Genomic DNA, 7,928 nt, shown 5'->3' on the forward strand with positions numbered 1-7,928 from the left:
CTGGTTTGGTCCCTAGCCAGGGGTTGGTGTGGGAACCCAGCACATCCCTCTGGCTGTCCTGAGCAGCCCAGACCCCCCTGCCAGGGGGCTCAGAGACCCTGGCACAGAGCCCAGAATGCCTGTGTGGGTTTGATTATGACCCATGGAGCAAGTTACCAACCTTAGATGAAGATCTGCAAGCCATGACAAATTAGGTAGAGTGATAGTGAAGTTATCATGGGGTGGAAAAGTAGATTTTGGGGGTTTTTGGTATGGGGGTTCAGAAGGCAAGATGGAGGGATCTGGGTGTGTCCAGCCTTTCTCCTTCTTCTTCTTGGCCTCCATCTTCTGCTGTGATGTTGGCACTTTGGGATTGGTTTAGAGTAGAAGCTCACTGTCTAACATAGGTGATAGGTATTGGAAAGGAATTGTAAACATTGTACAGGTAGTTTTTAGTATAAAGACATAACCCTGCCCTGGGGGCAGGCAGAGTGCCTGGAACTGTCCTGCTGGATGGACCTCGGCAGGGCAGGAGAGAATTTTTTACAGATAAGAAACAATAAACAACCTTGAGACTGAGAAATGAAGAGCCCTGACTCCTTCTTCAAGTGCCAGGATGGGAAAAGAGACTTTTAACATCTCTTGGGGTCACTCTGAGCAGCAGAGATTCTGACAGGTTGGAGTCACAGTCGCTCAAAGAGGGGGCTGGGTGACCCTGCTGGTGCCCACTCGTCCCCTCCCTCTGGCCTAGAGCTGCATGGAGTTCTGGCATCTTGGGGAGCAGAGCTGGACACCTTTAGGTGGTCCCAGTGCCACCCCATCCTCTGCCATGGGCAAGGGGGGCAGGGGCCATCCTGATGCTCGAGGCTCTCGCCAGTCTCCACCTCGCTGGAGCATCCTTTGGTTTCCAGGCATGGTGGCTGGACCCTGGGGAATCCATCTGGAATGTGTCCCCTCCCCAGCAGGAGGGCAGGGCTTGGGGACAGCGTGGGACACCCAACAGCCACAGGCAGCACCTCGTGGGGTGCACTGGGCTGGTGGCAGAGCCCCAAGGGCTGGACAGCCCACGGAGCCCCTTTCCCCAATCCCATCCCCAGCTCCTCTTTGATGGACACCAGTGGCTGGCACAGGAATCCCTGAGGTGGGCAGGCCCTGGCACAGGTGCCCAGAGCAGCTGGGGCTGCCCCTGGGTCCCTGGCAGTGCCCAAGGCCAGGCTGGACACTGGGGCTGGAGCAGCCTGGGATGGTGGGAGGTGTCCCTGCCATGGATGGAAGGAGATGAACTTTGAGGTGCCTTCCAACCCAAACCGAATCATTCTGGGATTCTGTGCAACACTTCCCTGCTCCCAGTGCAGTGACACAGATCCAGCAGCCTTTGCAGAGTCCCTGGGGTGGGTTTTCTTTCCCAGCCTGATGTCCTGAATGGATTTGCAGCTCCTGGGAAATTCCTGGAGTTTCCTTGGAGCTGAAATGTTCCGCAGGGCTGGATCAGTGGAGAGGGATGAAGGGTGAGAGAGGCAGGAAATGATGAATCTGCTCATAGGCCCTGCTGAGGATGGGATCCCTGCCCGGATCCCTCTCATGGCGGCTCCTGAGGGCACCCCGAGGCTCAGCCCTGTGCCAAGGTGGTGTCCTGTGCCCACATGGCTTCACCATCCTCTTCCTCAGCCCGTGGAGGAGGAAGGAGCCCAGCTGGCAGCACCAGGGGATGTGAGGAATGAGCAGAAGGGCTCGTGTCCCCATGCCAACCTCGGGGCTCCCCCTTGCTCTGTTCCAGGTGGGCACCGATTCTGCTGTGGGTTCTGCTGTGGGGTCACCTCCCACGGAAAACTCTCAGTTCTAATCCGTGTCTCAATATTTGGGATTTAATCAGCACTGAAATAAGTAGCTTCTGTATTTTATTTTTTTTCCTCCCCTCTTTTAAGGCAGCGAAGAGCCGCGACTCAGTAGGAATTAATTTGCCTAATTAGCGTCTTTGGGAAGCTCTCCCTCCCGCGCATGCCTCGATGGGGGAGATTCCCGTGCTCGGGGACGCGCTGGGGATGCTGCGCCCGGTGGGATCTGCCCAGGGTCCTTCCCCAGCCCTCCTGCCGCTGCGCTGCCCGCATCCCGCAGGATCCATCGGGGGGTGCCCACGGCCGTGGGGGCACCCCGGGAGCTGCCGGGTGGGCACGGGGCGGGGGCCGGCCCGGGGGGCGGGAGCGGCGGCTGCCAGGGAAGATGAATGGTTTTAATCACAGCGCTCACAGGGCACCATCTGAAGTTTCGTGTAAGTTATGATAGCGACAGTTTGCACGAAAATTGTATTTCCAGGCTTCATTGACTGGCTTAATGAGAATCTTTACGTGTCAGATATTAAATTAAGAAATTAAAGAGCTGTTTCGGTGTGTATAGACTCCTTCCCTCGCACTGAGCTGCTTCTTCCAGATCAATCAGGAACGCGCCTCTAGAAAAGATGGGAGAAGCCTTTGATTTTCTGTCACCGGGGAAGTGAATCTAATACGCCTTGGCACCTAATTCATGTTTTATTAAAAGGCATGAGGTGGATGCTGCCGGCCCCCGCCTCTGCCCGCTGCCCTCTCCCGGAGGAGGGAGCGGCCCCGGCGCCGCCACCCCCGGCTCTTGGCGCTGCCTGGCTGTCACACGTGTCCCAAATGCCACCAGGAGGTGCCAGGCACTGGCTGGGCTAGCCAGGGATTAAGGTCAGCTTGGAACAAGCCACGCTGGAATCAGCAGGTTGGAAAATGTTGCTGCTCTCCTGTGTGGCATCCCTGCTTTGCTTCCTGTGCTGGCTGAGTTTGACCTGAATTCCCTGATCCTCTGGGTCTCTTCCCTCTGATTTTGCTGGGAATGGGTACTCGGCCAGCTGGGAACTCCCCAGCTGGAATGGGGACGATGTCACAGCCATGGGGTGGCCAGAGGACAGGGGGCAGGGCTGGGCATGGCCAGGCCCTGGAGCGCAGAGAATCCCTGAATGCCACGGACACTGGAGAGAAACACCTGGCACGGGGATGTGGAGAGTAACCCTGAGATCAGGGAGCCCAGGGATCGATGTCCCAAGGCAGGGACAGCCAGGGACAGCAGGGATCAATGCCTCAGGTGGGGACAGCCAGGGCCAGCAGGGATAAATGGCCCTGGATGGCCTCAGCCAGGGACACCAGGATAAATGTCCCTGTTCAGAGGCACACAGGGACACTGGAGATAACCCCTGGAGCAGGGACATGCTGGGACAGTGCAGAGGAGTTGGGGACACCAGTCAGCTCAGTGAGAGTCCAGATGGGATGTGCCTGTGTTTCCTGATCCACCTGGACCCTGTCACTGAGCACCTTGGGGACACTTTGGTCCCAGAAGGGGGACAGGGCTATCAGGCTCTCTTGGATGAGCCCAAATCCCAGGTGCTCAGCCTGCCTGGATGGAATCCTGGCACTCTCCCAGTCCCCCCAGCACATCTGCACCTTCCAAAGCCGAGGGTGAGGAGAGGGAGGTGTTGTTGTTCCAAATTATCTGTCAGGGCAGGAAACACCACCCCTCTGGGCCCTGAGCATCACCATCCATCTTCTGCTCCCTGTGCCAGCCCTGGCTCCTCCTTGTGTGGGGCAACTTGGAGCAAACAGCTTCATTTGGCACAAATCTGAGCAGTGCCATCGCGTGCCGTGTCACCATCGATCCCCAGTCACACGGCCCCGCCACTCATTCAGGCTTTTCCACTTTTGATATTGCAATGGAGGGGATCAACCTCCCTGCAGTGCTGGGCTGGGCTCCCTGGGTGTCCCTGGGACCCCCTGTCCCTGCAGGAGCCTGGTCCCAGTGTCACCAGCCCTGTCCCCACTCTCTGTGTCCCTGCAGGAGCCTGGTCCCAGTGTCACCAGCCCTGTCCCCACTCTCTGGGACCCCCTGTCCCTGCAGGAGCCTGGTCCCAGTGCCACCAGCCATGTCTCCACTCTCTGTGTCCCTGCAGGAATCTGGTCCCAGTGTCACCAGCCCTGTCCCTGCAGGAGCCTGGTCCCAGTGCCATCAGCCCTGTCCCCACTCTCTGTGTCCCTGCAGGAGCCTGGTCCCAGTGCCACCAGCCCTGTCCCCACTCTCTGTGTCCCTGCAGGAGCCTGGTCCCAGTGTCACCAGCCCTGTCCCTGCAGGAGCCTGGTCCCAGTGTCACCAGACTTGTCTCCACCCCCTGGGGCTCCGTGTCCCTGCAGGAATCTGCTCCCAGTGTCACCATCCTCTCCCCACTCTCTGTGTCCTTGCAGGAGCCTGGTCCCAGTGCCACCAGCCCTGTCCCCACTCTCTGTGTCCCTGCAGGAATCTGCTCCCAGTGTCACCAGCCCTGTCCCCACTCTCTGTGTCCCTGCAGGAATCTGCTCCCAGTGTCACCAGCCCTGTCCCCACTCCCTGGGGCTCTGTGTCCCTGCAGGAATCTGCTCCCAGTGTCACCAGCCCTGTCCCCACTCCCTGGGACCCCGTGTCCCTGCAGGAGCCTGGTCCTGGTGCCACTCACAGCGTTGCTCCCACATCCTTTGGGGCACTTGTGGGTGCAAAGGGGGACGCGGGAGAAGCTGGAGCCGCCCTCCAACAAGGGCTGAGTGCCGGCTGCCTGCGGGGGTGATGTCCCGCGGCTCCGGGCCCAGCGGGAGCTCGGTGTCGCTGTCCCCGGGCTGGCCGCGGTGCCATCCCCGCCGTGCCAGCCCACCCCGGCAGCAGGCGCCCCGCCGGCCCTGCCTAAATGCTCATTAAAGGGATTTGCGGGGCCGCTGAGCCGGGCTCTAATCTGGCGCTTACCGTTCATTTGTGGCAGCGTCTCCGGCAGCCGGCAAAGGTCGTTGGGTGTTTAATTACGGGGAGAGAGCGGCGGGAGCAGCAGCAGCAGCTGCGGGCGGCCCGAGCGCTCCTAACGAGGGAGATGCTGTCTGCCCTGGGGACACGAACAGCGCTGTCACAGCGCCGTTGTCACCGCGGCCTTGTCACAGCCAGCCAGGCAGCCAACCCCGCGGTGACCGCAGCTTTGCCTGGCATTGTCCCCGTCCTCGTCCTCCTCCTTTTGGCGGTGTCGCGGCACTGCCCGGCTCGCCTCCTTCCTGCTCCTGCCGTGCTGTGTGACACCGTGGCTGCCCGGCCCGGTGGATGGGACTGTGCTGTGCCAGGATCAGCAGGAGCTCAGCGGGGACAGACCAGAATTCCCAGCTGGCACAATCCGGATGTGCTGATGCCTGCGGTGCCCGGGCAGGAGCCTGGGGGTGCTCCCTGCCCCAGAGCCCTGGCCTGGGGAGGTGGTGGCTGTGCAGGGGGCGGGCTGGGAGTGCCTGCATGCAGCTCCCAGGGCTGAGCACCCCGGGGTGAGGGGTGTTCGAGCCCTTGGGGGTGTTTCCCGAGCGCCCCCATCCCACAGAGAATGTGTGGCTGTGTGCACAGACAGGGCTTGGATGGAGCTCTGAGCCACCTGGAATGGTGGAAAGGGTCCTGCCCGTGGCAGGGAGTGGAATGAGATGGGCTTTGAGGTCCTTTCCAGCCCGAGCCGCTCTGGGATTCCGTGATTTTACGATCCAGGCTGAATTCCAGGGGTACCCGCGCATACCTCGCTGCGTGTGTGACCAGCGAGCGCTTGTGCCACACGGAGCCGTGGCGTGTCCGTGCTGCAGCCGAGGGCACGGCGGGGCTGACAGGGCTGCAGGGAGCGGTGGCAGCACCATGGGCTGCGGGGATGTCACCCACGGTCCCTCCCCTGCGTGCGGAGCGGTCATTAGCGGCTGTCACCTCCCGTGCTGACAGCTGCCACCAGCGCCTGACACCGCTCCGGGCTGCGGCGCTCTCGGGGTGACAGGAGGGGGCCGCGGATCGTGCTGTCACCTCTGTCCCGCTGCCCTGCCCGGGGGTGGCCGTGCAGCGCTCCCGCTGTCCCCCCGCTGTCCCCTCGCTGTCCCCAAGCGTGCAGGGGCTGCAAAGGCGCTGCCCTCCGCTGCCAGGGGTCCCCGCGGCGCTGGGGGTGCCCCGGGGCTGGCTGCAGCCTGAGTGACAGCCTGTCGCGCTAATGAGCCGCTGCCAGGCCCCCGGCTGACACCCGCGGCCACCTCCTGGGGCCATCCCCAGGGCTCGGCCGGGGGGGCTCTGGGCGGTGACACTGATGCCGCCGTTTCTCCCGAACGTCGCTGGGAAGCTGCCTGGGTGTGCCTGAGCCCGGCAGGCTGAGGGTTCCAGGAGGTGCAACCCGTGAGTGTGCAGGGGCTCAGCAGTGTCCCCTGCCTGTCCCCAGCCATCCTGGGCAGGGTGGAAGGAGCTGGAGACAGGCTGAGCCCAGCCCGGGCTACCGGTCATGGTGGGCACTGGGCACCCTGAGTGAGTCTGGGGCACAGCATCACCCTCCCACCGTTCCTGGAGCATCCTCCTGCCTCAGGTTATCCCTTCTGGAGCATCCTCCTTCCTCAGATTATCCCTTCTAGAGCATCCTCCTGCCTCAGATTATCCCTTTTGGAGCAGCCTCCTGCCTCAGATTATCCCTTCTGGAGCATCCTCCTGCCTCAGGTTATCCCTTCTAGAGCATCCTCCTGCCTCAGGTTATCCCTTCTGGAGCAGCCTCCTGCCTTGGCATGGCAGTTCTGGAGCATCCTCTGCCTCATTATCGCCATTTTTGGAGCATCCTCCTGCCTCAGTCCTTCCCTTCTAGAGCATCCCCTTGCCTCAGCATTTCTGGAGCATCCTCTGGTGTCAGCATCAGCATTTCTGGAGCATCCCCTGCCTTGGCATCTCCGTTTGTGGAGCATCCTCTGCTCAGTTCCTCATCACTGCAGCTGTGCCCGCGTGTTGCAGTGTGAAGCAATATCCTGTTTTAGCTATCCCAGTTTCCCAGGTGTGCCAACCTCTCCCTTCCCCTCTCCCTTGCCCCCTTGCTAAGTGCTGCCCATCAATCTTAACATTCCAGCAAGGGTGTGGTGTGATTAGTGCAGTTCAAAAGATGCTTCTCAGCCCTGGAGTCATCGGCCTATCCAGGTGTCATTGTCCCCTGAGCCTTTCCCCCCTCCCACCTGGTTGGTGGCAGTCAGACCCCTTCCCCTTCCCCTTTCCCCGGGCTTAAAAACACACGGGACCAAGGGGTCTGGATTCTGTTGGAGCTGTTACAAGATTCAGAGATCTGTGACCATGGAATAAAACTCTGGATTAAACCCTCTGGCAGAATCAGTCTCCTTTTCCTCTTCACCTCACCTAAAGCCTTCCCATTAGATGTAAAAACTGAATTCCTGCTTGCCTGGACTTGTTCCAAGTGCCAGCTGCAGCATCCAGCCAGCCAGGGGTGTCTCTGAGGTGAAAACACCACAGTGGCCGCCTCTGGTCAAGCAGCAAGGGCCAGAGGAGCCCAGGCACGTCCCACCCGGTGATATTGGGATCTATTCCAATGGCCACAGTGCCAATTCCAGCTCCCAGCCCCATCCTTTTCACCATGAGAGTGCTCATCCCGTGTTTCCCTGTCTCCCATCTCTCTCCCTTCCTCCCACGTCTCGCTGGCTCCCTTGAAGCCTCACATGCCTAATCCTCTTGTTAGCCTCTCCCTTCATCTAAAACCAATATGCAGCTGAATGCTGGAGATAATTAATTGATCAATTAGATAGAGAACTGCCTGTGCTCGTGGCACTGAGCACACGAGGAGGGGGGGCTGTGCCAGCACACCTGGCAGTGCCCACGCCTCAGTGAGGGAGAGCTGTGCCCACCCTGGGTGTGCTTGGTGTCCCCAGGGGAGGGGACAGGCCACCAGCCAAGGTGACCACGGCTGCAGGTGATCCCTGTGCCACATACCCCGTGTGACACAGGGAGCCCAAAGCTGGGAGGGTGTAAGTGCTCCAAATCCTGCCCAGGGGGATTCTTCACCCTGGCATCCCCAGCACTCCACTCATCCTGGCTGTGCCAGGGTGCCCCCAACCACCCCAGAGCACACTGGGGGGTGCTGAGCACCTGGAGGGGTCCCA

This window comes from Agelaius phoeniceus, chromosome 15, assembly GCF_051311805.1.
Source record: "Agelaius phoeniceus isolate bAgePho1 chromosome 15, bAgePho1.hap1, whole genome shotgun sequence".
NCBI classification, from domain to species: domain Eukaryota; kingdom Metazoa; phylum Chordata; class Aves; order Passeriformes; family Icteridae; genus Agelaius; species Agelaius phoeniceus.